The 8,540-nt window shown below is 77.7% G+C and overlaps 1 protein-coding gene across 3 annotated transcripts in view; it reads right to left on the bottom strand.

Annotated features, from left to right (window-relative positions):
* acbd6 (acyl-CoA binding domain containing 6) overlaps positions 1-8,540 on the bottom strand; it is a 404,556-nt gene that overhangs the window by 94,501 nt on the left and 301,515 nt on the right. The gene's annotated exons all lie outside the window — the stretch shown is intronic.

The following is an 8,540-nucleotide window of genomic DNA, read 5'->3' as shown; positions in this document are numbered from 1 at the left end:
GGAGGGAGGGGGGGGAGGGAGGGGGGAGGGAGGGGGAGGGGCAAGGGAGGGGGAGGGAGGGGGGAGGGGGAGGGAGGGGGAGGGGGGGGGAGGGGGAGGGGAGGGGGAGGGGGGGGAGGGGGAGGGAGGGGGAGGGAGGGGGGAGGGGGAGGGAGGGGGGGAGGGGAGGGAGGAGGGAGGGGGAGGGGAGGGAGGGGGAGGGGGGAGGGGGAGGGGGGGAGGGGAGGGGGGAGGGGGAGGGGGAGGGGAGGGGGAGGGGGAGGGGGGGGGGAGGGGGGGGGGGAGGGGGGGGGGAGGGGAGGGGAGGGAGGGAGGGGGGGAGGGGAGGGGGAGGGAGGGGGAGGGGGAGGGGAGGGGGGAGGGGGAGGGGGGGGAGGGGAGGGGAGGGAGGGGGGGGAGGGGGAGGAGGGAGGGGGGAGGGGAGGGGGAGGGGGGAGGGGGAGGGGGAGAGGAGGGGGAGGAAGAGGGTAGAGGGAGAGGGCGAGGGAGGGGGAGGGAGAGGGAGAGGGAGAGGGAAGGGGGAGGGGGGAGGGAAGGGGGGAGGGGGGGAGGGGGAGAGGGAGGGGGAGGGGGAGGGAGGGGGAGGGAGGGGGAGGGAGGGGGAGGGAGGGGGAGGGAGGGGGAAGGAGGGGGAGGGGAGGGGGAAGGAGGGGGAGGGAGGGGGAAGGGGAGGGAGGGAGGGGGAAGGAGGGGGAGGGAGGGGGAGGGAGGGGGAGGGAGGGGAAGGAGGGGGAGGGGAGGGGGAAGGGGAGGGAGGGAGGGGGAAGGAGGGGGAGGGAGGGGGAGGGAGGGGGGAGGGAGGGGGAGGGAGGGGGAGGGAGGGAGGGGGAAGGAGGGGGAGGGAGGGAGGGGGAAGGAGGGGGAGGGAGGGAGGGGGAAGGAGGGGAGGGAGGGGGGGAAGGGAGGGGGGAGGGAGGGGGGGGAAGGAGGGGGAGGGAGGGGGGGAAGGAGGGGGGAGGGAGGGGGAGGGGGGGAGGGAGGGGGAGGGAGGGAGGGAGGGGGAGGGAGGGAGGGGGGGGGAAGGAGGGGGAGGGAGGGAGGGGGAAGGGAGGGGGAGGGAGGGGGGGAAGGAGGGGGGAGGGAGGGGGGGAAGGAGGGGGAGGGAGGGGGGGAAGGAGGGGGGGAGGGAGGGGGAGGGAGGGAGGGAGGGGGGAGGGAGGGAGGGGGAGGGAGGGAGGGGGAGGGAGGGGGAGGGGGGAGGGAGGGGGGAGGGGGAGGGAGGGAGAGGGGAGGGAGGGGGAGGGAGGGAGGGGGAGGGAGGGGGAGGGGGGAGGGAGGGGGGGGAGGGAGGGGGAGGGAGGGGGAGGGATGGGGGAGGGAGGGGGGAGGGAGGGGGGTGGGGAGGGAGGGGAGGGGGAGGGGGGGAGGGGGAGGGGAGGGAGGGGAGGAGGGAGGGAGGGGGAGGGGGAGGAGGGGGAGGGAGGGGGGAGGGGAGGGAGGGGGAGGGGGAGGGAGGGGGGGGGAGGGAGGGGGGGAGGGAGGGGGAGGGGAGGGAGGGGGAGGGGGAGGGGAGGGAGGGGGAGGGAGGGGAGGGAGGGGGAGGGAGGGGGAGGAGGGGGAGGGAGGGAGGGGGAGGGAGGGGGAGGAGGGAGGGGGGGGAGGGGGGAGGAGGGAGGGGGGGGAGGGGGGGGGAGGGGGTGGGAGGAGGGAGGGTGAGGGGAGGGGGAGGAGGGAGGGGGAGGGAGGGGGAGGAGGGAGGGGGAGGGAGGGGGGAGGAGGGAGGGGGAGGGAGGGGGGGAGGGAGGGGGAGGGAGGGGGGAGGAGGGGAGGGGAGGAGGGGGGAGGAGGGAGGGGGAGGGGAGGGGGAGGTGGGAGGGGGAGGGAGGGGAGGGAGGAGGGGAGGGGGGAGGGGGAGGGAGGGGGAGGAGGGGGAGGGAGGGAGGGGGAGGGAGGGGGAGGGAGGGAGGGGAGGGAGGGGGAGGGAGGGGGGAGGGAGGGAGGGGTGGGGGGAGGTGGAGGGGGGGAGGGGGGAGGGAGGGGGAGGGGGGAGGGAGGGGGAGGGGAGGGAGGAGGAGGGAGGGGGGGTGGGAGGGAGGGGGAGGGGGAGGGAGGGGAGGGGGGGAGGGGGGGGAGGGAGGGAGGGGGGGAGGGGAGGAGGGGGGGTGGGAGGGAGGTGAGGGAGGTGGGGGGAGGGAGGGAGGGAGGGAGGGGGGAGGGAGGGAGGAGGGAGGGGGGGAGGGAGGGAGGGAGGGGGGGGAGGGAGGTGGAGGGAGGGAGGGAGGGGTGGGGGAGGGAGGGAGGGAGGGGGGGGAGGGAGGGGGGGAGGAGGGGGGGAGGGGGGGAGGGAGGGAGGGGGAGGGAGGTGGAGGGAGGGGAGGGAGGGGTGGAGGGGAGGGGGGTGGAGGGAGGGGGGTGGGGGGGAGGGGGGTGGAGGAGGTGGGTGGGAGGGGGAGGGGGGGGGGTGGGAGGGGGGGAGGAGGGGGGAGGGGTGGGGGGAGGGAGGGAGGTGGAGAGGGGGGGGGAGGGAGGGAGGGAGGGGGGGGGAGGGGTGGGGAGGGAGGGGGGGAGGGAGGGGGGGGGAGGGAGGGAGGGGGAGGGAGGGAGGGGAGGGAGGGGGAGGGAGGGGGTGGAGGGTGGGGGGTGGGAGGGAGGGGGGTGGGGGGAGGGGGGTGGAGGGAGGGGGGTGGAGGGAGGGGTGGGGGGTGGGGGGGTGGGGGAGGGAGGGTGGGGAGGGGGGTGGGGGAGGAGGGGGGAGGTGGTGAGGGGCGGGGTGGTGGAGAGGGGGGAGGTGGAGAGGGGGGGGAGGTGGTGAGAGGGGGGGGGGAAGGTGGAGAGGGGGGGGAGGTGGAGAGGGGGGGGGGAAGGTGGAGAGGGGGGGAGGTGGAGAGGGGGGGGGAGGTGGTGAGGGGGGGGAGGTGGAGAGGGGGGGAGGTGGAGGGGAGGAGGAGGTGTGGAGGGGGAGGAGGGAGTGGAGGTGAAGGAGGAGGAGGTGGAGGTGAAGGAGGGGGAAGAGGAGGTGGAGGGAGGAAGGAGGAGGTGGAGGGAGGAAGAGGAGGTGGAGGGGGAAGAGGAGGTGGAGGGGGGAAGAGGAGGTGGAGGGGGAGGAGGAGGTGGAGGGGGAGGAGGAGGTGGAGGGGGAGGAGGAGGGGGAGGAGGAGGGGGAGGAGGAGGGGGAGGAGGAGGTGGAGAGGGAGGAGGAGGTGGAGGGGGAGGAGGAGGTGGAGGGGAGGAGGAGGTGAGGGGGAGGAGGAGGTGGAGGGGGAGGAGGAGGTGGAGGGGGAGGAGGGGGGGGAGGAGGTGGAGGGGGAGGGAGGAGGGGGTGGAGGGGGAGGGGGAGGTGGAGGGGGGAGGAGGAGGTGGGAGGTGGAAGGGGGAGGAGGAGGGGGAGGAGGAGGGGGGAGGAGGGAGGGGGGAGGAGGAGGGGGGAGGAGGAGGTGGGAGGTGGAGGGGGGAGGAGGAGGTGGGAGGAGGAGGTGGGAGGTGGAGGGGGAGGAGGAGGGGGGAGGAGGAGGTGGAGGTGGAGGGGGGAGGAGGAGGGGGGAGGTGAAGGGGGGAGGAGGTGGTAGAGGGGGGAGGAGGAGGTAGAGGGGGAGGAGGAGGTGGAGGGGGGGAGGAGGTGGAGGGGGGGAGGAGGTGGAGGGGGGAGGATGAGGTAGGGGGGAGGATGAGGTAGGGGGGAGGAGGAGGTAGACGGGGGAGGAGGAGGTAGGACGGGGAGGAGAAGGTAGAGGGAGAGGGGGAGGAGGAGGTAGAGGGGGAGTTGGAGGGGGGAGGTGGAGGTAGAGGGGAGGAGGAGGTGGTGAAGGAGGAGGAGGTGGAGTTAAGGAGGAGGTGGAGGTGAAGGAGGAGGAAGTGCAGGTGAAGGGGGAGGAGATGGAGGAGGTGGAGGAGGAGGAGGGAGGAGGAGGGGGAGGGGGAGGAGGAGGGGAGGAGGGGAGGGGGAGGGGGAGGAGGAGGGGGAGGGGAGGAGGAGGGGGAGGGGGAGGAGGGGGAGGAGGGGGAGGGGGGAGGAGGGGGAGGGGGGAGAGGGGGGAGGGGGGGGAGGGGGAGGAGGGGGAGGGGGGGGAGGGGGAGGGGGGAGGGGGAGGAGGGGGGAGGGGGAGTGGGGGAGGGGGAGGGGGGAGGGGGAGGGGGAGGAGGGGGAGGGGGAGGAGGGGGAGGGGGAGGGGAGGGAGGGGGAGGGGGAGGGGGAGGAGGGGGAGGGGGAGGAGGGGGAGGAGGGGAGGGGGAGGGGGAGGAGGGGGAGGGGAGGGAGGGGGAGGAGGGGTGAGGAGGGGGAGGGGGAGGAGGGGGAGGAGGGGGAGGGGAGGGGGAGGGGGAGGGGGAGGGGGGGGAGGGGGAGGGGGAGGGAGGGGGAGGGGGAGAGGGGGAGGGGGAGGGGGGAGGAGGGGGAGGGGGAGGAGGGGAGGGGGAGGAGGGGGAGGGGAGGAGGGGGAGGGGGAGGGGGAGGGGGAGGAGGGGGGAGGGGAGGGGGGAGGGGGGAGGAGGGAGGGGGAGGAGGGGGAGGGGGGAGGGGGGAGGGGGGAGGGGAGGAGGGGAGGGGGTGGAGGGGGAGGGGGAGGGGGAGGGGGGAGGAGGGGGGGAGGAGGGGGGAGGGGGAGGAGGGGGGGAGGGGGGGGGAGGGGGTGGAGGTGGGGGGGAGGAGGGGGGAGGGGGAGGAGGGGGGAGGGGGAGGGGGAGGGGGAGGGGGAGGGGGAGGAGGGGGGGGGGAGGGGAGGGTGGGTGGGGGGTGGAGGGGGAGGGGGAGGGGGTGGGGGGGAGGAGGGGGAGGGGAGGGGAGGAGGGGGAGGGGAGGAGGGGGAGGAGGGGAGGAGGGGGAGGGGGAGGAGGGGGAGGGGGGGAGGGGGAGGGGGAGGGGGGGAGGGGGAGGAGGGGGAGGGGGAGGAGGGGAGGGGGGAGGGTGGGGGAGGGGGAGGGGAGGGGGGGAGGGGGAGGGGGAGGGGGAGGTGGGGGGGGGAGGGGGGTGAGGGGGAGGGGGAGGGGAGGGGGGAGGGGGAGGAGGGGGAGGGGGAGGGGAGGGGTGGGGAGGGGGGAGGGGTGGGAGGAGGGGGGGGGGAGGGGGGGGAGGAGGGGGAGGGGGGTGGGGGGAGGGGGAGGAGGGGGGGGGTGGGTGGGGGAGGGGGAGGTGGGGAGGGGGAGGGGGAGGGGGTGGGGGGGGTGGAGGGGGGGGAGGAGGGGGGTGGGGAGGGGGAGGTGGGGGGGGGGGGAGGGGGGGAGGGGGAGGGGGAGGAGGGGGGGGGGGGAGGGGTGGGGGAGGGGGGTGGAGGGGGTGGAGGGGGAGGGGGTGGAGGGGGTGGGGGAGGGGGAGGTGGGGGGGGAGGGGGGGAGGGGTGGAGGGGTGGGTGGGAGGGGAGGGGGGAGGGGGAGGTGGGGGAGGTGGGGGGTGGAGGGTGGAGGGGGAGGTGGAGGGGGGTGGAGGTGGAGGTGGTGGGGTGGGGTGGAGGTGGGTGGGGTGGAGGGGGGGTGGAGGGGGTGGAGGGGTGGAGGGGGGGGTGGAGGGGGGTGGAGGGTGGGGGGGGGTGGAGGGGGGGTGGAGGGGGGTGGGGGGTGGAGGGGGAGGTGGAGGGGGTGGTGGGGAGGTGGAGGGGGGTGGAGGGGGTGGTGGAGGGGGGGTGGAGGGGGTGGAGGGGGGTGGGGGTGGGTGGGGGGGTGGAGGGGGAGGTGGAGGGGGTGGGGGGTGGAGGGGTGGTGGTGGAGGGGGTGAGGTGGAGGGGGTGGAGGGGGTGGTGGTGGAGGGGGGTGGGGGGGGGTGGAGGGGGGGTGGAGGGGGAGGGTGGGGTGGGGGGTGGGGTGGGGGTGGAGGGGGAGGGGGGGTGGGGTGGGGGGTGGGGGGGAGGTGGAGGGGGGGAGGGGGGTGGAGGGGGTGGAGGGGGAGGGGTGGAGGGGTGGGAGGGGGAGGTGGAGGGTGGAGGGGGTGGGGGGGGAGGTGGAGGGGGGGTGGAGGGGTGGGGAGGTGGGAGGGGGGTGGAGGGGAGGGTGGAGGGGTGGGTGGGGGAGGTGGGAGGTGGAGGTGGGGGTGGGTGGGGGGAGGGGGGGAGGTGGAGGGGATGGGGAGGTGGGGGGAGGGGTGGGGGAGGGTGGGAGGGGGAGGGGGGGAGGAGGGGGGGTGAGGGGGGGAGTGGAGGGGGAGGGGGGTGGGGGGGGAGGGGTGAGGGGGTGGGGGAGGGGGAGGGGGAGGGGTGGGGGAGGGGGAGGGGGAGGGGGAGGGGGTGGGGAGGGGGAGTGGGGTGGGGAGGGGGGGAGGGGGAGGGGGGGGGAGGGGGGGAGGGGGAGGGGGAGGGGGGGGAGGGGGAGGGGGAGAGGGGAGGAGGGGGGAGAGGGGTGGGGAGGAGGGGGAGGGGGTGGGGGAGGGTGGAGGTGGAGGGGAGAGGGGGAGGGGGTGGAGGTGGAGGGGGGAGGAGGGGGAGGGGTGGAGGTGGGAGGGGGGTGGGGAGGGGTGGAGGGGGGTGGAGGTGGGAGGGGGTGGGGTGGAGGGTGGTGGGGGTGGGAGGTGGGGAGGGGGGGGGGTGGAGGTGGGAGGGGGTGAGGGGAGGTGGGAGGGGGGTGAGGGGAGGGGGTGGAGGTGGAGGGGGTGGAGGGGTGGAGGGGGAGGAGGGGGTGGAGGGGGAGGGGTGGGGTGGAGGGGGGAGGGAGGTGGAGGGGGAGGAGGGGGTGGAGGTGGAGGGGGAGGAGGGGGGTGGAGGGGGAGGAGGGGGTGGGAGGGGGAGGAGGGGGTGGGAGGGGGAGGAGGGGGGTGGAGGGGGAGGAGGGGGTGGAGGTGGAGGGGGGGGAGGAGGGGGGGTGGAGGTGGAGGGGGAGGAGGGGGGTGGAGGTGGGAGGGGGAGGGGGGGTGGGGTGGAGGGAGGGGGAGGTGGAGGGGAGGTGGAGGGGGTGAGGGGAGGGGGAGGGGGGGGAGGGGGAGGGGGAGGGGAGGGGGAGGGGGGAGGGGGAGGGGGGAGGGGGAGGGGGAGGGGGGAGGGGGAGGGGGGAGGGGGAGGGGGGAGGGGGAGGGGGAGGGGGAGGGGGGGAGGGGGGAGGAGGGGAGGAGGGGGAGGGGGATGGGGGAGGAGGGGAGGAGGGGAGGAGGGGGAGGGGGAGGGGGGAGGAGGGGGGGAGGAGGGGGGGAGGGGAGGGAGGGGGGGTGGAGGGGGGAGGAGGAGGGGGGGAGGAGGGGGGGAGGGGGAGGGGGGAGGAGGGGGGGGGAGAGGGAGGAGGGGGGGGGAGGGAGGAGGGGGGGGGAGGGGGGAGGGGGGAGGGGAGGAGGAGGTGGAGGGGGAGGAGGAGGTGGAGGGGGAGAGGGAGGAGGAGGTGAGTGGGAGGTGGAGGGGGAGGAGGTGGGGAGGGGGAGTGGGGAGGAGGAGGTGGAGGGGAGAGGGGAGGGAGGAGGTGGAGGGGGAGGAGAGAGGTGGAGGGGGGGAGAGGGAGGAGGAGGTGGAGGGGGAGAGGGAGGAGGAGGTGGAGGGGGAGAGGGAGGGAGGAGGTGGAGGGGGAGAGGGAGGAGGAGGTGGAGGGGGGAGAGGGAGGAGGAGGTGGAGGGGGAGAGGGTGGAGGGGGAGGAGGAGGGGGAGGGCATGGAGGGGGAGGGCATGGAGGGGGAGGGCATGGAGGGGGAGGGGCATGGAGGGGGAGGGCATGGAGGGGGAGGGCATGGAGGGGGAGGGCATGGAGGGGAGGGCATGGAGGGGGAGGGCGTGGAGGGGGTGGGGGTGGTGGTGGTGGGGGTAGGGTTGGAGGGGGTGGAGGGGGTGGGAGTGGAGGGGGGGTGGAGGGGGTGGAGGTGGTGAGGTGGAGGGGGTGGAGGTGGAGGGGGTGGAGGTGGAGGGGGTGGAGGTGGAGGGGGTGGAGGTGGAGGGGGGGTGGAGGTGTAGGGGGTGGAGGTGGAGGGGGTGGAGGTGGAGGTGGAGGGGGTGGAGGTGGAGGGGGTGGAGGTGGAGGGGGTGGAGGTGGAGGGGGTGGAGGTGGAGGTGGAGGGGGGAAGGGGTGGAGGGTGGAGGTGGAGGGGGGAGGGGGTGGAGGTGGAGGGGGGAGGGGGTGGAGGTGGAGGGGGTGGAGGGGGGTGGAGGGGGAGGAGGGGGAGGGCATGGAGGGGGAGGGCATGGAGGGGGAGGGCGTGGAGGGGGAGGGCGTGGAGGGGGAGGGGGAGGGCGTGGAGGGGGAGGCGTGGAGGGGGAGGGCGTGGAGGGGGAGGGCGTGGAGGGGGGAGGGCGTGGAGGGCGTGAAGTGGTGGGCGTGGAGGGCGTGGAGGGGGTGGGGGTGGAGGTGGAGGGGGGAGGGGGGTGGAGGTGGAGGGGGGAGGGGGGTGGAGGTGGAGGGGGGAGGGGGTGGAGGTGGAGGGGGGTGGAGGAGGTGGAGGGGGGAGGAGGTGGAGGGGGGAGGAGGTGGAGGGGGGAGGAGGTGGAGGGGGGGAGGAGGTGGAGGGGGAGGAGGTGGAGGGGGAGGAGGTGGAGGTGGAGGGGGGGTGGAGGTGGAGGGGGGAGGGGGTGGAGGGGGGAGGGGGTGGAGGAGGAAGGGGGAGGGGGTGGAGGTGGAGGGGGGAGGAGATGGAGAGAAGGAGACGGAAGTGTTGCAGAGGAGGTGGAGGGGGAGGTGGAGGAGGGGGAGGTGGAGGAGGGGGAGGTGGA

Source organism: Scyliorhinus torazame, chromosome 7 (assembly GCF_047496885.1).
Source record: "Scyliorhinus torazame isolate Kashiwa2021f chromosome 7, sScyTor2.1, whole genome shotgun sequence".
NCBI classification, from domain to species: Eukaryota; Metazoa; Chordata; class Chondrichthyes; order Carcharhiniformes; family Scyliorhinidae; genus Scyliorhinus; species Scyliorhinus torazame.
This window is presented reverse-complemented; position numbering and strand designations above follow the sequence as displayed.